The following is a 24,325-nucleotide window of genomic DNA, read 5'->3' as shown; positions in this document are numbered from 1 at the left end:
AGTCTCTCAGATGAGTATAGGAGACCAGAAGACGTGTAGTTATTGAAGACCAGTGATGCTCAACTGCTTTTCCTCCCGTGTACACCTGCACACACACACACACACACACACACACACACACACACGCACATCACAGATCATGTCCTCTCCTTCCCTCACTCCTTCCCGCAGGAGGTGTCAGGTGCATCACGCCCCTGGTCCTCCACACAGGTATGCAGGATTCACACATCAAGGCCCAGCCAGATCCTAATCCTTCCCCTTCATCTGACAGCCTCACTCCCACAGCCTCGGGGGTCGTCGTGTATACATGCAGCCACGGTGGTAAATATTTGATGGTGGGAGACGGGGCACCATCGGCTGAGTGTTCGATGTCGCACCCCCTGCTGTCTCACTCCTGCATCTGTCTGTCTGTCTGTTGGTCTGTACAGTAGAGAGAGAGAGAGAGAGAGAGAGAGAGAGAGAGAGAGAGAGAGAGAGAGAGAGAGAGAGAGAGAGAGAGAGAGAGAGAGAGAGAGGCAGCCATATACATTATGATTCATTCGCTTCTTCATACATTACAGATGACAAATTACAAAGAGACTGACAACTGAAATGCTTATCTCTTATCACTGATCTTGATAAACGAGAGGTGAGGTAGTGTGCCGGATCACCTGGTCATAACCTTGAGAATCAGTATTCATAAATGGAACGATTACTCTCAGATTGGCAGAAATCCACAGGTAAAGAAAAATGTCTGTGAACAGATTGGTGACCATTTAAGGGAAAAATGATGTTAACCATTTGTTCGCTGCTATTTGATAAAACATAAATGGCTTCTATATTAACAGCGTAAGCCTGGGAATAGCCATTTGAAGGCAATATCAGTGCTGGGTGGTGTTCACATTCCTTTTAGATTTAATTGGTCTCCAACACAATGGAACTCGTTAACAAATAACTATCACAGCCTTATTATTATATACGACTTCTGCACAGTGTTATGTGTTCGTGATCCTGGCAGAGATTAATGTCCCAGAGCCAATGTCCTTGCCATAGTGATGATAATGATATAATGATAATGATGATAATGACAATAATGATAATAATAATAATAATAATAATAATAATAGTAATAATAATGATAATGATAATAGTAATAATAATGATAATGATAATGATAATAATGATAATGATAATAAAAGAATAATGATAATTATCATGATAATGATGATAATAATAATTTTGATATTGATAATTACATTAACGATGATAATAACAATGAATGTCATAGCATGATGCTGAAAGGTGTTACCAATATGGTATTCAAGGGTTGTGAGGTCGAGTTCAAAGTTCTGCCGTTGTGATCAAAGGTCATAATATGAGGTCAAGGGTCGTACCGTCGTGCTCAAGGGTCGCTCTCCCGTGCTCAAGTGTTGTAACGTCGTGTTCAAGGGTCGTACCAGTGTGCTCGAGGATCATAAAGTTGTGTTCAAAGGAGTTCATGTCATGCCTTAAGGGTCGTGCTGATGTGTTCAAGGAACCTCCAGACCATAACTCTCTGTAATTTATAGTTAACGAGTTATAACTTTGACACGATATGTAAGATAACTACTTACTGAAACCTTGCAATAACTAGCTTAGCATAAGTTTGCAAACGATATTAACTAAACTGGCAACAAGTTCAAGAGGCTTAATGGCCAATAACCTGATAGCATTCTATGTTCAGCAACTCAATAAGAATAAATCATAACCTTTCATAGATTCATCGATCAAAATCTACACTTAATACAAGGATACGTTATATCAAAGAGGTGTCGAATGGATGTAAATACAGAGTGTAGACAGCGGATAGATAATGTCAACGCTAGTCTGGAGCATTGGAGAGAGAGAGAGAGAGAGAGAGAGAGAGAGAGAGAGAGAGAGAGAGAGAGAGAGAGAGAGAGAGAGAGAGAGAGAGACCTTACAATGTTAACTAAACAAAATCATAAACAAAGGACTCACTGGACGAGAAGAACAATGTCTGACAGATTATCACAGTCGAGCGGCGGCAATACAGACCCCCAGTAAACAGGGGCTATTAAACCTAACAAGGCCAGGAATAGCCTTAATAGCCAGACAACGCCTACCACACACAGTTACCACTAGGAAATTGCGACGCTAATCGCCACGAGCATTAGCGTGTGCTGTGTGGCAACCAGCCAGTTCTGGCTACACTGTGCTTGTGTTTACACCACTCTACCAAAAGGCTAATTGGCCTCTACTTATCCCCGGCGTGCGTGGCGTAGAGCCGCTGTACAAGCAGGGCTTCGAAGGCCACGTAAAGAAGGCCGAGTGGGATTCTGACGCAACGCAAGACCTGTGGCCATTTAGACTCCATGTTACATTCCAGGCCGCAGCTTTGCTGGATTTCCTGGAATGTCTTCACGTAATACACACTCAGCATCGCCCTGGAGGTCCTTCCGTCTATAACAGCCACAAGAAAGATAATTGATCGTGTAAGTGATTTACTAACGTAATCCTATGATTCTATACACAGTAAGATGTGCCAGAATTATTCTCTTTCATGGAATTATATATCAAAAGGAATCTGTCTGTCGTAAAATGGTAGTCATTCAGATATGTTCATCAGTAACCAAGAGACGTGTTTAGTTCTAAGATGTCCCCCATAGATTTCTGATGATGAAACTTAGTGACAGAATCGTCCCGTAAATCACAATGTTCCTCGGTCTTTACAGTTGGTTAATCATGGCGAGTCACAGGTGTGTGGGTGTGTCAGGCTGGGGACGGTTGGCCAGGGAGGTTCCACCTTATGGTTCATGAAATGTCAATGAAAGTTCTTTGTGTCCATTTTAAAACAAGGTTTGTCGCTAATTATGAACGGCGTAAAGACCCCGCGAGAATGGATTTTTTTTAATTCTTACTTTATGTGTGTGAGAGAGAGAGAGAGAGAGAGAGAGAGAGAGAGAGAGAGAGAGAGAGAGAGAGAGAGAGAGAGAGAGAGAGAGAGAGAGAGAGAGAATCATCATAATGAAGAAAATGATCCATAAAGACTATACGTCTGTCGTGTTGATGACCTCAGGTGGCTCTGACCTGTTGTAATGGCACTCATCCTCAGGCAGTAGGTCAAGACGTGACCTAATGAGGTCACCACCAGGGGCTGTAGGTTAATGGCTATCCCATGACGGCCATTTCAGATCGCTGAAACTTTAAATCACAGTTATGGCTCCTCTTCCAACACTTGTCAAAAGGAATGTGAATTCAGGAAACCCTTGTTATAGCTTCATTTAATCTGTGTATTCATGCTGGGGTCGTCTGGTTCTTACGGTGAAGGTAAAGGAACGAATTGGTTGATGAGGTCATATGTCTCGGTGCAGCTGGGAGTCGTTTGCCCATCAGAGGCTGCCTGGTGATGAGTCGAGATAAAGAGGTTGTCGGGGAGACCCCGCCAGCTTGCGACGGTTCATTTCTCAAGAGTTTTCCTTGCGCTAAGGGACGAACAAAAGTGAAATTAGTAACTGTGGCTATAATAAGGTTGGAGCCTTTGTGCGTCACCAAAGTATAGGAACTGATCGCAACAAACTGTCCACAACTGGTCATTGGAACTCAAGGGTGTGGCTGTAACTCGAGTGAGTGTCTCGTACTGTGCTGGCCCAGCGTCCAGCAGCAGCAGCAGCTGGACGTTGGGTGTCTAACGATTACAACGACATCTGACGAATGACTGGAGAAAAAAAAGGGTCTAAGCAGGCACCTCAAGAACCTCTAACGAAGCCAAACAAAGGCGGGTCTAACCAAACCCCAGAACAATGAAATAGGTGGAAGAAAGGTGGTCATTTTCTTACCGCATCACCGGAAGGCAAGAGTGATTGCCTTTTGATCACATGATTTCCTTCTTCTAGAAAACTCCTGCAATTGACTGACTGACCCGCGATAACCTTATATCCTGAGAGACTGAGTTGAAATTATTTGTTTAGACACAAAAGACACATGAATCCACCTTTTGTACGTTATACTCAGAGGGTAATTTGTATTGTCTTAACACGTATGTAGACGTGTGTGAGTGTGTTTGTTATTATGTATCATTTTTCTATTTGTATAGTACGGGAAGGGCGTTCTACATTCGTGGGGTCCCATCTCTCGAACTTTCTCTACTATGATACAACTTTCTAAACATTTTGTATACACTGTCAGCATTTACAATCTCATCACAGTGTGTTCCATTCGTCCACTACTCTAATACCATTAAGGTACTTCCTTCTCATCTTTTCTAATGCGGTTATCACCTCTACCTGTTTTGTTTTTACATTTTCCTAAGATTGGCTCGCTGTCGATCATCGTCAAACGACTTGAAAAGCTTGAAGGTTGTGATCAAGTCACCTCTCATTCCTCTCTCTTCTTTGATTGGCAGATGTACGGCCTTTAGCCTTTCGCGATAATGTTTGCTCTCTTAATTTTAGTACGATCTTTGTTGCCCTCCTCTGGACCTTCTCTATTAGTTCTGTGTGCTTCGCTAGGTGCAGGTAACCAAGCTTGAGAAGCATACTCATGTTTTTGCCTAATATACACTGCGGAAAGTCTGCCGACCATCTTATTCATTTCGTTCAATGTAATTCTAGTATCTACTAGAAGACGGTTCGTCTCCTTTGCAGTTCTCCTGAAGTGGTGGCTCTGGTGACTGGTTTAGTTAGGACAATGTCAATTCCCAAATTCCTCTTAAAAACAGATTCTTGCAGTTTATTTCCCGCTAGAGGGCATATGTATCAAGGCTTTCTTTCGATGTGTCTCATCCTCTTAACTTTGCATTTTCTAGCACTGAATTCCCTTCTCTGTGTACCAGACAAACTTTGGGGATTGAGTAAGTTCCTTTATAAGTTGATCACTTTTCACATCCACCATGACCATGGTATCATCTGCAAACGTGTGCACGTGTGAGTCCTTGAGCGCTTCACAGAGATGATGAAAAACAGTGGTCACAGGACGGAGCACTCGGCTGACAACTGGTAGTTATGTGGACGTGTCAGTTTGTGTGTATAGACACAAAGATACTCGCACGTACACACACTTGCATACACAAAGAGCTTGCTCGTCCAAGTACATACCAAGAGGAGTCAATTTAGTAATTTTATGACTTCTGGTGAAAGCTGTGGTGCCTGGGAACCTCCAGTCTGCTGGGAGAAGTGAGACTCTAGGCCGACATGGGTGCCCTGGCTGGGTAGGTAACTCATGTGAGTTGGAGGGAACCTAATGAACAGCTCTTTCCCGGAGCGCTGAGGAGGGTGAGGCTCAGTCACGACTGACCATAGAGCGGGAAGGCGCTCCTCAGTCAGCCTGAACCTACTGTAGAGGTTTATGTTCTTTGTTCTGTGGTCCTGGGGTTACAAAAACAGTTACAAATTTGGGATGAACGTGATATGAAAGGAAAAAAAAAAAGTAAGAGTGAGTAATTGGATTAGCGGGTGGAAAATCTAATGTAGTGCTGCTTCACTCGACTGTACTGAGCCAAGCACGGGAAACGAAGGTAACGTAATGGAATCCACCAATTAAAGCTGTCCAAAGGGAGTAATTTCCTGCCGGTAAGCGGGGGAAGAAAACAATAAAGACTCTGTTAGAACTCTAAAATCGTTGCCTTTACGATATGATGAGCGTAGTACATTATTCTGACGTACTGGGAATTTACTACAGTGTGAAAAACAAGTCTGGCGGAGTGTGTAAACAAATCAGAATGTTGTGCAGGAGGGCACGACCGATAGAATCAGTCCTTTACGCTAGGGGCGAGGACGCCGAGCCCCAAGCAGGGAGAAGATTGGAGGAAATGTGTGGTGCGAGTGGAAGAACCAAACAGATTACAAGAAATAAGTCATAATTGATATAGGTGACAAAACATGTACGAAAAGAGCTAAGATCTCCTAGACTTTCGGAGCAGGTGAAATGTTTAAGACCTCAAAAAGAAATGCTTAATGAAGGAACCGCTAGTAACAGTGTAACCATAAAACATTCCCCAAGAAAACCATTGCTTATTGCTTCATCTGGGATATGCTAAGCCAGGAGGCATCAACGGATAACGTAGAGTCCGGACAGCAGAAGATGGTTTAGAGGAACAGTAAGTCGAACTGATCAACTTCTTTAGAGGTAGAAATTTAAATGTCGGATTGCAAGAAGATGGTGGATATGTTGCCACCTTTGTGAGATAGACTGATGAGGTCAGAGAAGGAGAAATAACTCACTGAAGATGCCACTTGCCTCAAGAAAATAGAGAGCAAGAAGAAAAAAGCTTCAAGAAGTACAGGTAATCACGCCGTGTTCAAATGTTGAAAGAGGACGGAAAATGAATACAACAGTACAACGAGGAGAGAGTAGATAAATGTAGATGGAATCATAGCGGAAAATCCTAAGGATCACTGAAAACCGGTCGTATATTCATCCATGGCAATCTGTCAGTAAAGAAGGGAAGAGGTTTTCAAACAGACGAAACGAGGAAGGGACTTTCTGATGTTGGGGATGGCTGTATGACAAGAGCTGAATGCAAGATTTTAGTGTGCTTGCCGTCGAGGATCTGCAGTCACTAGCACTAGTGGTCTGATATAAACACAATCCTTCAAACACTGAAAGTAATAAACGAGAGATCCGGTGCCATATACAGGCGCTGAACCCTTTATAAGCTCTATGACTGATGTAACGTTCCTCTGTAAGTGTTCGTGGAGGCTGTCAGAACTAGATCTAGCAATTAGAATCCGTTCGAAGGAAACATATGTTAGAACTGTCCTCTCGAAAGATAGTTGGAAATCTTAAGATATAACACGCCTCCGTCTCTGTAAATCACTACAAAAGATAATCAGGAAACTATGAGTTTCTGGCGAAGATGAATCAGATCAGTGAGAGGCAGCATAATCTTTTATATATAACAGGTCATGTATCATAGAAGTCCTGGATTTCTGCAACAAGGTAGTGAGAAACGTCTTGGAAAAGAGTTATATGGGTGGAGTCGTTAGTTCTGGTCTTCCAGGAAACCTTAGATGCTATTACCCACAAGAGAGTGACATAATAAAGTTAGGAGTCCAGGCTGGTTCTCAAGCAAGGCTCCTGAAATAGATGGAAAGTTATCTAGATGGAAGGCTACGCACGACGGAATACTGAGGTCATTTTACTCTGGACAGAGGCAGCAAGTGGTATCTTCTGGTTTCAGTACCAGGATCTCTGTTATTCCTATGTTTACTGATTATGTTAAACTTATGAATTAGGTACACACACATTCACCCGCTCACCCATCCACCCACACACACACATCCCACGGTGCCAAAACTAGAATAAGTTTATATTTTTTGGTCACTACAACTAAAGAAATACAAAGAGCTAGTAGAGAATGTGCAGAGAAGGGCAGCAAAGGTGGTACTAGAATTTGGAGAGATGAGTTGCATGGAAAGGTTAAAGGCCTTAGATTTACTCACCATGGAAGATAGAGGAGTCAGGGGTGACACGAGTGATCACAATCATTGAGTTTCTAAACCAGATTGATGACGTGGAAGGCGAACATCTCTTCCAGAGATTTGGTTGTAGAAGAACCAGAAAACATAACGTATAAAGCAAGAAACTTGTAAAAGAAGGATATAGAGTGGAGTTCTTTTATGATAAACGAGTGATAGATGAATGGAATAAGTCTTAAAACTTTTTTAGATACAAATAGCATACAAAGGTTTGAAAACGTATGATAGTATAGAAGGTTCAGTAGATGAAGCCCTACGAGTGTAGAACTCCCTTCCAGTACAGTACAAACACGATGCACCGCACACAAGCACCCACTCACAGGCTCCACCTACAACCGTATCGATTGTAGAATAGTGAAGTAGTCCTACATCGAGATATACGCTGAGTATTACGCATTACGCGCAGCCTTCCGTTAATACGCAAGAAGGATCTGCGGCTTGACAGGCGCAGGCGTCATGTCAGGCGTAAGCCAAGGCCCATGTGCTGTATTTCATTTCCTCGCTCCGTTGCAGCTGTTTTACTGCTGGATGTATGCTGTTATCGAGCCTTTACTCAGGTAAAACGGGTTATACGTTTTTCGAATCTATTTTTTTGCCTTTTATTTGGTTAGAGATTAACTAATGAGCATGGGTACTACGAACCTAACGGCTCAGTTTTTTCTCTGATATATATATATATATATATATATATATATATATATATATATATATATATATATATATATATATATATATATATATATATGTAAAGCAGTCTTGCTATGTTACAGGGTAGATAAGTGTTAGTTTAGGTCAAGCGAGGTCATATTAAGTTAATGTGCTAGGTTAAACTTTCTCCAATAAATGCGGGTGGGTAGTACTGGTGTGGCATAACAACCGGTCGTCTTCAAATGCCAGTAACCACTGCCCGTCGAGAGAAACCATTCCGTGTATTGTAATAATCATATCATCATCTAACTATCATTAAGACGGAAAGATCCAGCATTAGGTTCTGAGAGTCGATATTCTAACAGTCATTCTTTTAATATTTTTTTCCCCGGTGTTTATCTTGATATTCTCCTTATGTCCAGTAGAGTTTTTGTCAGTGTTCCCGGCTGGTGCTGGTAGCCGACCATATTTGTACTGAACAGTCAGTTCTCCTTACGAATATGTCGTTCGCGTTGATCTTGATTTGTTTATACTTTTACTTTTTACGTTTATATTAATTCCAAAGGAAAAACTCGCTTAGTATTTTTCTGCGTAGAATTTTCTGAGACATTTTAATTGTGATCAATGAATACTCCTATCTGTTAGAGGTAGAAACGAACATGAAATCACCCGCAATAGAGGGCGAATTAAATAAAATCCGTCGCTATCGTTTTGTTTCCTCTGGATTCCTTCCCTTGACGTCACAACAAATCTGGATCGATACTAATCCAGTGAACACGAACGGGAGAATATCTTAAGTGCTTAAAGTCTCTCTTAAAGAGGAAAGTTTTCATTCATCTCTCTCCTTCAACAGCCTTTCCCTCCATCAAACCCTTCGTCTTATCTGGCTATAACGAAATCTTTTCTCGACTCCTGGGAGATGAGAGGTAAAGATGCTTTCAGGGTAATTGCTGGTCTATTCTCTTCTTTCCCTTTATATATCTTCCTAATACATACCATGTCCCCTTCCATCCTTATTTGGAACAGCTCTTCTTTATGAATGGAAGGGAATGTGTGTGGGGATGGAGGCGGAAATTTTCTCTCCTTGTCATGTTTTGTTAATGTGAATCACATTATACGTGATTATGTTGTCACTTATCGCATTAGTAATAATCCAGTCATGATCAACATTAATGCGTTGCTCTTTATTTGGATTTGGATCTCATTAACTTTTATTGCAGCTTCCATGGTTGATCCTCGTAAGGAGTTTGAGCCCCTTAAGCATGATGTTATGACCCTTGGGTATGATGCCCTTTAGCCTTTGACCTGACACTTAAAAGGTCCGGATAAAGGGTAGGTCATTATGCCCAAGGGTCGTAGCGTCGTGCTCAAGGTGGATGAAGTATCATACCAAGCTTGGCTGGACAAGAAAGCTTCAACACTCGCTGCTCACGACCCGCCCTTCAGACGATCATGAAACTCTTTTACATACGATGCTGAAGGTAGAGAGGAGGAGGAGGAGAAGGAAGAGGAGGAGGACGACGAGAAGGAGGAGGAGGAGGAGGCAGGTGTTGTGCGAAGAGAGTTGTAAAGGGAGGTTATGCCTGGGGGAAATAGTTAAAGAAGGTGATGAAAGATGATGATGGGTGGCGCAGAAAACGAGATGGAATGTGGTGGTGGTAGCAGTGGTGTTGGAGGAAGAAGGTGCTGGAGGAGATGAAGGGGAGTGAAGAAAATGCTGTTGGAGGAAAAACAGGTTGGAAGAGGACGGACCTGAGGGAGGAAATGGTGGTAGAAGCTTAAAATAAACATGTAGACTCGAGCAGTGAGCACCCGACTGACGCTCTGAAGACAGACGACGGAGCTTTACAAGACCAGGTGGATCTTAGCTAACACACTACTCGAGAGCATCAGCTAACACGCTACTCGAGAACATCAGCTAACACGCTACTCAAGAGAATCAGCTAGAATTTATTCTTTGTTCAAAGGTATCAGCTAACACATTGCACAATAGCTTCAGCCAACACATTGCGCAAGAGCATCAGCTAACACGTTGCACAATTGCTTAAACTAACACATTGCGCAATATCGTAAGCCAACACATTGTGCAAGAGTATCAGCTAAATACATTTCACAAAGGCCTCAGTCATCTTGCTATAACAAGGGTTTCAGACAGAAGACTGTATCAAAGACACTAGTGGACATGCTGTAACAAGAGCTTCAGGGGTAAGGCTGTAACATGGGCATAGGTAGACATGCGATGGTATAAGCTCTTCGGCTGTGAGGCTGTAGTAAGGGCAGCAGTGGACATAATGTAACAAGAGCAGGAGTGGACAGGCCGTAGCGCGACCATGCTGTAACAATGACACAAGTTGACATGTTGGAGCAGATGTGAGTACCATCCTGCCTGCTGAACATACGGTCAGTAGATGCCGTCCGTTGGTGTGGTCGTCCAAAAGCTTGACTAACCATTAACCCCTCGAGCACAACGGAAGCATCCCTGGCTGGAACGGTCCGACCCTCGGACCTGACTTAAAAAGGGTGAGGCGATCGTACCCAAGGGCCGTACCAATGGTGTTTAAGGGCCCTACCACTGTGTTTAACGTTCATGTCGTTGAGTTCAAGAGGTTAACTATCATTCAGTATCTCCCAGACCTCATCATTCCCTTCGTCGTTGAATCAGCTGAGGTAACTCGACACCACCTTAAACGACATCTCGCTAAACCGTTAATAAGTCGTCCAGTGTCGCCGAGACGACGGCGTCGCTCACTACCTGAGCCTCGGGTATGTTCAAAAGACTCGCCTGGAAGTAGGCAGAACACAGTGAACAGCTCTACATGTCTTTTTTTGAATATTAGAACCTGCACAAGTCACCTCACCTTCCGTGGGAAAGGGAGGAGAGATTGGGTGTCTTGTTAATGGTTTCATGTTTGCTTTTTCTTCTTTTTTTTTTCTTAAACCCTGGCGATAAACAAAGGTTAAGCCTTTAATTACACGTGTGATATCTAAAGGTCGGTCGACGCCATAGAATCAAAGCTCTGGTTATATTTGGTCACATATCATAACATGGAAGAGACACAGCGGACGAGAAATCTTGGCGTGGCAAGGTATCGCTAGCAGTCCGGTTGGTCAGTCTCCTCAACTGACACAGGTCGAAGTGAAATAGAAAGTTATTCGTCATAGCCAGCTGCTTGCCTTACGTGCGTGCTTGCGCGTGTGTGGGTGTGCATGCATGTGTGTGTGTGTGTGTGTGTGTGTGTGTGTTCATGACTACGAGCTTTTAGTTTGTATCGGTGTGTGTGTGTGTGTGTGTGTGTGTGCGTGAATGCGTGTGCGTGCGTGTCTGAGCATGTGCATGCTTACTGAGGATTTAGTTTCCCTAAATTCGCACCTTCAGCTCGCCCAGAACTCTCTCCGACATGAGTCAAAATCAGGCTGTATGCTCGTTGCCAGAACATTATCTGTTGCGAGCCTTTTTCAGCCCGAAATTTATAGTTTTTAGAGCGACTGGTTCGGCTGGTGGCGTAGCCGTGCTCCCCCCTCACCCCCAGAGAACCGGTGTTGTCAGTCCGGCCGCCGCACAACTTTCACTCAGCAACAGTTGCCAATCCGGCTATTCTTTAAAGCTGCTCACTTTTACCCTTTCGATTATGTTTTCTCCATTTTATTTTTATCCAAAATGGAAAAAAATATATATCCAGATAACTGAGAATGAAAGCAGAGCGTTGCTTGTGACTACTTTTATCCGAACTGTAGAGTGCTTTGACATCTGCTGAAACTGAAAAAAAAAAGAGTTGTAAAAGGGTTGTGTGGTATTATATCGAGTGTGAATGTCGTTGTTGCCCGCAAAACACCAACTTTCTCAGGAGGCATCCCGAGCTGCCGGAGCCACCGGCCATACTGTCGTACCGCTTCAGTTCCTTGTTCCTGCTGAAAGATATTTTTAGTGCCCCTTTTTCCTCACATTCAGATTTGCTTCAACGTCATTATATGCCTATAACAAAATTCATCTTAACTCTTTTTACTCATATCTGAATTTCGTTATGCACTGCTTAGGAAAATTGATAAATGTAAAGTCCTCAACTGTTCAGTTCTCTTAACACTTATTTTCAACATTTGGTAAGTGGACAGGTAAATTACAATATGTGTTTAACATTAAAGTTCCTCTCTAATCTATGAGAGAGGTATGTAGCTTGTCGTTGCAACTGACGCACGGGGGAAAAATGTCAACACCAGAATCTTACAAACTGTAATTACTACGGTAACATCACCCGAGGCAGGCCATCATGATGCTACTACGCTGTACAGAAATGTCTGTCACCTTGCCTCTGTCCAGCTGTTCTTCATCTCTTTTTAAGCTCTTATTTGTTTTCGTTTTTTACTCAGGGGGTTTGGACGAGAGAAGGAGATCAGCGCCCGTAAGAATACCATCCCCCAGATAATTAAGTTAATGAGGGTAGTGGGCAGGAGAGAGAGAGAGAGAGAGAGAGAGAGAGAGAGAGAGAGAGAGAGAGAGAGAGAGAGAGAGAGAGAGAGAGAGAGAGAGAGGGGGGGGGGGAAGGAGAGGTGGGTGTTTAATGTATGGGTTGAGAGAACCTGACCCCATAATAGGGTGTAGCCACGGCAACAGCGGGTCGCCCCTGCCACATATGGCCACGCCAGCCAGCTGGATGTCGCCATAGAATGAATTACGTCGAGTGTACGTACGTACAGACAGACAAACAGACAGAACAGATAAACAATAATCTTGCCATACCCAGAGACACAACAGTGAAATGGGGATTCTGCGTACAGACTGACAGACACCAGATGTGACAGGGACCAAGACAGAAAACCACAGACGCAACGACCTGTCGTCCTGAAAGATCTTACACCTGACGGTACAGATAGTCACACAGGCATACAGACAGAATGCACGACGCTTGGGCATGAGAGAGTTGGGTTCATGAGCATAATAACAAGAACCCTGGGGCCAGCACTGTGGATAATGAGCAACACTACCACACGCAACTCAAACTCTCGCCTCTGCAACACTGCCAACACAACTGTTAGTGCTACTACGATCATAACTGGTGATACTGCACAAGTCATGTAATTGTTACACAGTAGTTAGATTCAGCGAGAGTGTGTGTATACACACACACACACACACACACACACACACACACATATACTTTATTTTTATTTCTTTTATTATACTTTGTCGCTGTCTCCCGCGTTTGCGAGGTAGCGCAAGGAAACAGACGAAAGAAATGGCCCAACCCACCCCCATACACATGTATATACATACGTCCACACACGCAAATATACATACCTACACAGCTTTCCATGGCTTACCCCAGACGCTTCACATGCCTTGATTCAATCCACTGACAGCACGTCAACCCCGGTATACCACATCGCTCCAGTTCACTCTATTCCTTGCCCTCCTTTCACCCTCCTGCATGTTCAGGCCCCGATCACACAAAATCTTTTTCACTCCATCTTTCCACCTCCAATTTGGTCTCCCTCTTCTCCTTGTTCCCTCCACCTCCGACACATATATCCTCTTGGTCAATCTTTCCTCACTCATCCTCTCCATGTGCCCAAACCACTTCAAAACACCCTCTTCTGCTCTCTCAACCACGCTCTTTTTATTTCCACACATCTCTCTTACCCTTACGTTACTCACTCGATCAAACCACCTCACACCACACATTGTCCTCAAACATCTCATTTCCAGCACATCCATCCTCCTGCGCACAACTCTATCCATAGCCCACGCCTCGCAACCATACAACATTGTATATATATATATATATATATATATATATATATATATATATATATATATATGTATATATATATATATATGTGTGTGTGTGTGTGTGTGTGTGTGTGTGTGTCAATACCACTATAGGAGTAGCAGGTTCTTATCCAGAATGTTGTCTTACCAGCAGCAGGTCAGTGCTGGGGCTCTCTAGTCTCGCCGCAGATAATGTTCAGACAACAATTATAACTTCACAACTCATTTTTTCCCCATGAAAGCCTTTCATGCATGTCTGCCTGTACTGCTGAACATTCCCAGCCTCATCCAATTCCAGAGGTCTTTTGCATGTTCACTTTTCTGTTGTAGTTTTTCGAAACCAAACTTGCGGATGAGGATTGTTGGACATCCTGTCCGAGAAAGAGTATTACTGTAATGGTTGATTCTTTTTTTTATTCTTTAACAAACCAGAAAAATCTCGGAGTTATTTCTGTGTTATGGGTTCAACGTTGGTGGTATGGTTCAGTGTTTGGCAACGCGGTGTGCTGCTAAGTCTGGGTCCTCAGGGTAGAAAGGCTTATTAGTTTCATCCCTGCATCTCCTGTGGCTACTGTTTGCGAGGCATATTAAAAAGGCTTCATACACGAACTGCCTTGTACACCACCAGCACCGCTACCCTTACGATGGCTACGTCTAGATTTTATCATTCACATCACCACTATCTTAGACATATCTTTATATGTTGCGAAAACGATCAAAGGTACGTAAAGAATAATGGAATATATATATATATATATATATATATATAGTCTCAGACTGCCAGAGATTAAATCATTTCAGTGTTCAGCACCTGATTCTTATTTGTCTTCTCTTGTATGATTATTCTGTGTCACGTTATTGATCCCTTAAACAGCTTAATGTCTGTTTCGTGTTAACTTTTGATCGTCATTTTGCGAGTTATGCCACAGTAGCTTTTACAGCCCTATTGACGTACAATAAATTTGTTAGATATTAGTGATGGCGTCATATTAAGGACCCGTACCAAAATATTTCCCAAGTATATAACGCTGAGTTAACACAAATATCGCTGTTTTTTCCTACTAGTCCGAGGCAACATTTCAGCCCATATACAACCATTTGTATATTCTCACGGTAATCTAAACAGGATATAACCTGAGCTTTACACTGTGTACTAAACCCACGACACAGAACCACCTACACCACACTTGTTCCCTCAGTCTGGTCACTTTATTTGCTTGTCTCTTCCTATGTGAAGTACATCATACCAGCGACCCACTAACTGGAAATACTTAACACTCATAATGACTATATTAGTTAGGTTTATATACTCCCCTACAACCCATTTTCCTTATCATGCCGCCCATGGCTCCTCAACATTCCGCCCATGGGTTACAAGAGCACCACCCATGGTCGTCATGGGGACCGGCACAACCCACGGTCGTCACCCTCATACCTATGGCTAGCCTGGGTCCTCGTCACCCACGTCCTCTCCACGCCAGCCCTGAACGTGCCACGCCCATGTGGACCAGTGGGTCAAGCACACGAGCGTGCAACACGCTTCTCACTCTCACAAGGACAAGAACACTCTCCTGATTCTCACAAGGACACGGGTACTCTCCTCACTCTCACAAGGACAAGAACACTCTCCTGATTCTCACAAGGACACGGGTACTCTCCTCACTCTCACAAGGACACGGAGACTCTCCTTACTCTCACAAGGCCACGGATACTCTTCATTTTTACAAGGAAAAGGAGAAAGAATGCTTTATTTCCACTTTACTGCAGCATATTATGGAAAGGACAAATACAAGGTCAGGTACACGTAACGTAGGTCAAGCACAGGTATCATAGGTCAAGTACAGGTATCGTGGTGCAAGTACCGCAGTCAAGTACAGTTACCGTAAGTCAGTTACATATGTCATAGGTCAAATACAGGTATCGTAAGTCAACTACAGTTGTCGTAAGTCAGGTATAGGTACGATAAGTCAAGTACATGTACTGTAAGTGAGGTACATATACCACAGATCAAGTCGTTGGCAATTAGTTAATAAGGTTCTGGAGGGGAGTGTGTGGGAGATTTTGCGCTATGAGCACATTTTGCCAGGCTGTATTTTGCATGTATATCATCGTCATGAAATATAAAAAGGCTCAGAGAAGAGAGAGAGAGAGAGAGAGAGAGAGAGAGAGAGAGAGAGAGAGAGAGAGAGAGAGAGAGAGAGAGAGAGAGAGAGAGAGAGAACATACACCCCCCCTGTCTGCTGGGGGGTATATAAGTAAGGCACCAATAACACGCTTCCAGATAATCGTCCACATACATCAGTAAACTTGCACCATACGCCTGTACACACTTTAGTCTTCCTTTCTGTTTCAGACTATCCCTTCCCCCGTCCCACCTCTTTCTCTTCTCTAGCCACTCAATTAAAATGAAAAAAATACATTCCTAGGGAGTTGAACCCCCACCCTCTACTTTCTGTGAGTCGTAAAACAACCAGACGACCCTTCATCTATTCTCCCGCTCTTTCAGGAGGGCCACAAGCGAGGAGGAACACCAGCCAGCCAACCAAACCCACCGAACCTGGTAATGAAACGCCGGAGCGACTAGGTTGAAAATGGAAGGTTGGGCGAAGGAGAGGGACTAAGGCGCTCGAGACAAATCCTCCACATGAGGAGTCTACCAGCACGGCTGACGATGAGGTAGGGTGGACACCTGTGATGATGATGTGGTGTTGACGTGTCCCTACATACCCTCCTGCAGCCCGAGGACGTGGCGCCTGGCAAATGATCGACGGTGACATGTGATGAGGCTGGTGGTTGAGGGTTGAGATGACCAGTGTTAGGGTGCAAGGTTACAAGCTCAGTCACTCTGAGCCTGCAGAGCCATACATAGATAACTATCTCTGATGTTCTCCAGCCAACAACTGTAGAAGTTGTATATTGACATGTTGCACACTCATACAACAAGCATGGTCCTTGTGTGTTTACTACAGAATATTAATCTACGTACTATTACGTGTCATACACAAGATGAAAGAAGTAGATTGGAACGTTGTGGTATACAGGGGTCGACGTGAAGTCACTGGACTAATCCAAGCATGTGAAGAGAACGAGGGAAGCCATGGAAAGCTTTACGATGTTTGGTTGTGGATAGGGAGCTGTGGTTTCGGTGCATTACACTTGACAGCTGGAGAATGGATGTGAGCGGATGCGGCTTTTCGTTTGTTCCTGGCGTTATCTCGCTAACATGGGAAACGGCGATCAAGTATGGAATATATATATATATATATATATATATATATATATATATATATATATATATATATATATATATATATATATATATATAATGTCATTACGAATTATATACCTTTGTGTGCCTGAGATTCGAAGCCAGGTCCTGCCGCGGGTCGGGCTTGTAGGAACGGGTTTCGAACCCTCGGCGCCCAGAGGTAACTCGTTACCCTATATTTCATGTGTCCAGTACATGTTATATATTTATGCCAGTGAAACTTCTGGCTGTTTGTGTCAGCAGAAGACGAGAAGGGACGCCGGGACGAAGGGTCGAGGAACGTGGGAAGGGACCAGGTGCCGGGGGCGGAACGGCGCCCCACTGAAGCGGAAGTGGGTGACTTCCGGAGCGTTGCGCTGTACGATACGCTCTTTGTGGCTGCCGACGGAGCAACTGATATACGCACAGATAAACAGACATACGTACGCTTATATATTCTTGCACACACACACACACACACACACACACACACACACGCACATATATGAATATATGTAAACACACACACACACAGTAGAGAAGGTTTAAGAAATGGGACCCCACACATGTAGGGTTCCCTCCCTGTACAAATAGGTCATTAACTAAACGCAATTACACACACCTGTGTAAATGCAACCATGTGAACAAACAGACTACACCTAGAAACAGAGGGACATGAGCAATGCCATAACAAAAATATATCTTACAAAGGGAAGAGCTGTCTGGTATTCGAAAAAGAAACCCCAGTAAGTTGGACTTAGAAACATCAGAAGGTCAACCTTAGAAACGCTAGTCAGGTGAACCAGTATAGCCCCTGTGAGGTGACCCAGGAAACAGAAAATGGTGGCTGGGGAAAACACAGGAAAGTTTCCTCATTCATCATAACGATGTGTGTCATGCAATATTCATGAAAATGACAACAATGGACAGTAGTCGTTTACCCTTATACTGTAGGAAAGAAATTAAACTTCTGTATAAAAATGAATCTTTTTCATAAACATCTATAGTATATATATATATATATATATATATATATATATATATATATATATATATATATGATTGATGCTGACGATTATGATCGCAGAAATGATACTTCTGCTATCATCACTACTGTTGCTAATGATGCTGATGATAGCCGTTACAATAAGGATAATGATAATTGTCATAATGATGAACATTGTAATGATCATAGCAATAATGATGATAATAATGATAATGATAATAATAATGATGATGATGATAATAATGATAATAATAATAATAATGATAATAATAATAATAATAATAATAATAATAATAATATCATTATTATTATCATTATTATCATTATTATTATTATTATTATTATTATTATCATCATTATTGGAAAAGTTTGCGATATTTCTCGCAGATTTTGCTAATTAATCCAACCGTCCACAGAGAAGGCTCCTTCCCTGTTCTTTACAACCATTTTAATGCATTGCAGACATCAAGGGCAAAAGTTCCTTTAAGCTGTACGAGTTTGGCGTGAGTTCAGAGCGGAAGCGATGCCAGAAGCCACAAAAAATATCATTTTTTCTTTCTGATTTTCAGTTCGAGTGAATCAATAACAGTGACCCTCGCGAGACTTCGGAGAAGTGGAGTTTGATGTTGGAATATGGACGGTTATCGCTGGCTGTGGAGATGGGTTGTCCCTGTGGCGGAGAACTGAGGTCTTCCAGGGTTCCCAGGGGCGTATCTAGGGGAAATACCGCCCCTGGCTTGATTAAGAATGTATATACAGTGGATATATATAAAAGTATATACAGTGTAATTATAAACTGTTGAAGAGTTAGGCCAAACTTAGATTTATATAAACTCTTAGACTTAAAGGCTTATTTGATCAAAATTGCAACTGATCGTAGCAAAATATTACTATGGTTGAAAAGTAAGCGAGTTTCCTTTTTATCTCACAAAACCAAACCGTTAAAAATGTCATTCGGGTAACATATGTCAAAAAACAGACCTGTTGAGTGGCGCCCAGTGCACCTGCCCTACCTGTCATACCCTAGATACGCCACTGAGAATTCCCTCTCCCTTCCTACGTTCCTATTCTTCTTGTCCTGATTACTTCTTATCTCAAGGCCCAGAGCCGCTCCTTGTGCGAGTCAGTGGAGAGTCTGAAACCGACCGACTGGAGGTTTACTATTGGCTTATGATGAAGCATTTTTGGGACTGTCTCGGTCAAACGCTCCTTCAACCTGTTCGTCTCGACTAGCCTGTCTCGATCTGCCTTTCTCAACTTAACCGTCTTGACCTGCCTGTCTCGACCTACCCGTCTGGACTCTACCTCTCTCGACCTGTCTTTCTCTACTAGTCCCTCACGACCCGCTTAACTTGTCTTGATCGACGTGTGAGATTAGAAGGGAAGAGATGTAATAGCGGCTTGGGCATTTCTTTTTTCTTTTGTCACCTATTGAGTCGTACAACATTGGCTTAATTTACCACCAGAAATCATCATAAAGAAAGACTATCAGCACCTTTATATGGAAGGTAGACAGATTCGTCAGTGATAGCCACTACAAATAGATTAAATCTACTATTCCTATTCCAGTTCCAGATTTGAGCCTCCTACACTGGGAACACAGCTGCAGTCAGAGTAGGGAATTTTTCCGTTTATACTTTCCCATAAAACTTCCTCGGCAGCATATCATCATCTTCTGTCTCCCGCTCTACTCTCCTGTCTCTATCATAAAAGAAAATTGAGAATTCACTATACCACACCGTCCTCTAGCTGATGACCTCGTCATCGACCATCACGTCTCATATCATCTGTCCTTCCCATGTACTCTCGTCCACGGAGACTGCAGTGTTGTCAATTGTTCCCAAGGCAACAACAACTGATCCTACGCTAGTGTCACCTGGAGACTGTAGGTAGCGTTGTCATGTCCTCCTATGGCAGGTAAAACCCGAGGAACTTTCCCTTTCTGTTGATACAATAGAACTTTCGGCTTTTATACACCAACCTAAAAAGTTTATCTCACTTTATCTCTATCATTTTTTCTAACCCGGAAGTTTGAATGACATGAGCGTTACTTTCTGGTTTAAACAGACTATTTTAGGGGAGCGCTCGACCAGGGTTGGAATCTAAGTGTCATGTACTGTTGTATCTGTGAACTGGAACAAAAGTTTCCCTGGCTCCTGGATATATATATATATATATATATATATATATATATATATATATATATATATATGCGTTTCCTTTATTCAGTTCTACATACGATTACGAAATACGGAAACGACGCTAGACCCATATTTTACAGTTATTTAACCACGAAAAACGAGACAATGAATGAAACTGTGTTCGCACCGTGAACACAACATAAACAAATGAGTGAGGGGCCAAAGTTCTGGGTCAGCGTGAGGTATACATTAGCGTCACATCTGACTTGTTTGTGTCAACCCCTGACGCTGCTCGCGGGGTTAACAGAACAAAATCAGAGTAACACTTTGACGAACGTCTGATGTGTAACCATTCCCATCTGCTCAGCAGAATCGTTTCTTATCTTAAGAGAGGTTCATACGCTGACCAGAAATATTAACGGTCTCTTTATTTTCACATTGATTCTAGATACCAAATGTAGTGACTTTTCAGGGTTCATTATACCATTTATACGACGATAGAAAGATAAGATTGTCACGAGTAGCTTGTCTTTTGCTTTTGATTTCCTGTTCTTGAGTAGGTCGGATCTAGATAATGAAGCCCAGTTTACGGCTCTCTCTCTCTCTCTCTCTCTCTCTCTCTCTCTCTCTCTCTCTCTCTTGGTAAAAATAAGAAAAATGCTGTTAAGCAAATAAATAACATACTGAGGTACCACAACTTCATTTCTTCTGTTGCATAATTATTGTGCGTATGTGTGACATACAGACGAGGCTTAAAGAATCATTGGTTCGGAGCTTCGTGAGAATGTTCAAAAGTTTCACGAGACGGGTGTTCGAGACTTCATGTGATAATGGTTCGAAACGTCACAGAACATTGGCACGAGACTTCATAGAACGGTGGCTCGAGACTTTACGGGACAGAAGTTCGTGACTTTTCGTGTTATTGGCTTAAAACTTCACAGGAAAAATGCTCCAGATTTTACGAGGCAGTGGTTTGGAACTTCAGGGGACTGTGGTTTGAGACTTCACTGACCAGTATCTTCGGATTTCATGGGACACTATCTAGAGAATATATTGACGTTGGTTCAAGGCTTTACGTGATAATGGTTCGAGATTTCACCGAGCAGTATCTTAGAACTTCGCAAGACATTGCTTCAAGAATTTATGGGACTATGGTTGGGAACTTCACTGGACAGTGGTTTTAGACTTCACCGGACAGTAGTTAGAACTTTAAGGGATTGTGGTTAGACCTTTACGGAATAATGGCTAAAACTTTACGCAAAAAAGTGGTTCGAGACTTCTCGTAACAGCGGATCGAACCGTCACAATCCAGTGGTTTATGACTTCTCGGGTCAGTGCTTCGAATTCCACGAAAAAAAAGTTCGAAGCTTTATGGGACAGCAGTTCGAGGTTTTAAGAGACAGTGTTTCAAGGTTTCACGGGACGCGACTAGTGTTAGGCTGCCAGGGACAGGGGATGGAGGAAGGTTCGCCACGACCAGGACACCACGGAATATTTCAACGCTCTTGACGTCATTCAACGCTGTGTTGCTTAGCAACGGGAGTCTAGTCATGTTATGTTGTATGTGACGTAAGAAACCAGCTGAGGATCTTGAAAACATCTTATTGATTCTCTTTACACATCACAGCCTTCAAAATCTTACGAAAAAAAGGCGAATTTTATAGAGATATACCATAGAATTAACAAGGAAAAGAAGGGATATTGCTGAAATAGAGAATAGACGAAGACTAAGAAGTACACAAAATAGATGTGAATAAAGAATGGACATGCATCACAACTCACTAAGATGTGAAAGAAAACAATGGAAAAAAATGCCATGAATCAGAGGAAAAAAATGCCATGAATCAGAGGAAAAAAAATAAAAGGACAGAAGTAAATAGCAAAACAAAACAGAATGAGTGGAACACAAACATGAATCCATGGCAAGACTTTGGAAAAAAGAATCTTTTTTTTTCCTCTATGACGGAACATACTTAAAAGTTTAAAGGTGAATTCATCTGTTGGGACGTAGAAGTAAAGTTCTAATAACAAATGCCTAGTGAGCTGTGGGGGTGTGTAGGGATATCCTGGGGAAACAAGCACGTACGAATTCATATTCAGTTTATGATAACTAAATTATGTTAACAGTTTGCAATTGGTAAATTTGAGTCAAAGTATTGGACTTCGTAAAGGGTCAAGGGTTGTACTTGATTATGTCGTCCTGTGTGTGTGTGTGTGTGTGTGTGTGTGTGTGTATGCTTTCAGTCGTTTGTACTAGCAGAAATGATACAGATCGGGAAGATCCTGACAGGAAATATGTGAAGGACACATATCTCACACCACCAGATCATCCAGTGTCGGTCACGTGGTTCCCCTGACGTGTTAGGAGAGAAACTGAATCACGAGAAGTGATCGTATATATCAATGTTTTTGTAAAGGTCAGAGGTTAAAGGTCAGTGGTTCAGTTGAACGGAAGTCTCGAAAGTCTGACAATGAACGGTGTAGCTGATGATTTGCCTCTCTAGTGCACCACTGGTCTAAGCCCATGAGAACAGTAATTTCATTTATTGGTAAATATATCTCTAACTTCCGGCATCGCCATGCATGGATGTCTCCTGCATCAATATTGTAAAGTAAGATCACACTAAGATCAAAGATAACAATTCCTCACCTTCCTACCCCAGGACCACCATCTGGGGCTAGTGATATTGTGGGTCCACCTTATCGATGAGATGGTCTTCCCATTCAGGTCACCGTGGTGTCGGCCATGTCTGATGAAAATAGAGAAATTAAATGAAATTTTATTTCTTGAAGTGTTAGAAATAATCAGAATACAGCAGGATACAGAAACCAATCAAAATACAGCAGCCAGGTCTTGGCAGTATCATCTGGATTGTCCAGCATTTTAGATCTCTGTAATTAGCAATACTCTTTGAACAGTTATAGACATATAAATACACTGACGACTCAGTAATCAGGTTACATCTTTACCTTTTGATTTTTACTGGAATGAAATCTGAAAATAAGAATTAGACAAATACAGGAAAAGCTATTCCAAACATCAGACCAAGTCGTAGTCTACTAACGACTTAATGCAACAACTTTTGCACGAACCTTTTTCTTCGTGTCACGGACCACAGGGAAGGAAGGAAGCCAACGTGGTCAGATATCTTGAACGGTTCTATGGAAACCGTGTGTTGTTGGAGGTCCGCTCGGCTTAAAACGATCCATCAACCACTTCAGTAAAGTCCGTTTCGGAATCCCGACACGGCGAACTTTATAGGTTCCTGTGTTTACCCGACAGAGGTCACTGGCTGGATGGATAACAGGGCCACGTGACAGTCCCCACCCCCTCCCTCACCCCCTCCTCCTCCTTCTCCTTTCACAGACATGTCTCCAGGTATGCCTATATACCCTCTGTCTGAGACAGCTTGATGGAGGTCCTGTGTCCACAAGCAGAGACCTCACTTTCGACCTAACTCGCTGTGAGGTTATCAACATGTACAGGTTCACACTCGCGCTGTTGTTTCTCTTATACAGGAGCCGCGGCAACCACTGTGCTTCTCCTTACGCCACACCAAACTGGCGAATGCTAGTTTTGTGACCAGTACTTTGCCTTATGATACGAACATGACCACAAAGCGGAAATGTTGAAGTGTGTGCATTAATACGGCACGAAACACAAGGACACGAACGTCCGATCAAACTGAAGTTCTTAACACAAGTCCGTTCTTAGCTTCACAATGAACGATCCAACGTTGGATGTAAATTGTTCATCACATAGACGTAAATCTGCAGCCATTCGAGGGACTGCTAGTAATGCAGTCCCTTCTCCCTTCTTATCCGTCTTCCTCACTCCAACACTAACCATAGGTCAGTGTTGGAGAAACGTACACACCTTTTAATCCCCACCATTACTACTACTTCCTCCCCATCACTACACCCTGCGAGCCTCACTACCCCTACCTCATCCACCATTTCCACCAGGCCATCTCCCTCACCTTCACCCCTCCGTCCCTCAGCCGGGCTGGTCGTGACGGGCCTCCTCAGCAGCCTGTGGTACTGTGCCCTCCAGGGGGAGCGGAA

At 42.8% G+C, this 24,325-nt stretch overlaps 1 long non-coding RNA gene across 1 annotated transcript; it reads left to right on the top strand.

Moving 5' to 3' along the window:
• The first annotated feature begins 16,380 nt into the window (after positions 1–16,380).
• LOC139755239 (uncharacterized) lies at positions 16,381–19,022 on the top strand. Its single transcript, XR_011714060.1, has 2 exons — positions 16,381–16,542; positions 18,689–19,022. It is a non-coding gene; the product is annotated as an uncharacterized lncRNA (long non-coding RNA).
• The last annotated feature ends 5,303 nt before the right edge of the window (positions 19,023–24,325 follow it).

The sequence above is a fragment of the Panulirus ornatus genome, chromosome 19, assembly GCF_036320965.1.
Source record: "Panulirus ornatus isolate Po-2019 chromosome 19, ASM3632096v1, whole genome shotgun sequence".
Lineage (NCBI taxonomy): Eukaryota > Metazoa > Arthropoda > Malacostraca > Decapoda > Palinuridae > Panulirus > Panulirus ornatus.
Note: the sequence above shows the minus strand (reverse complement) of the source record. Positions and strands in the feature narration are given on the sequence as shown.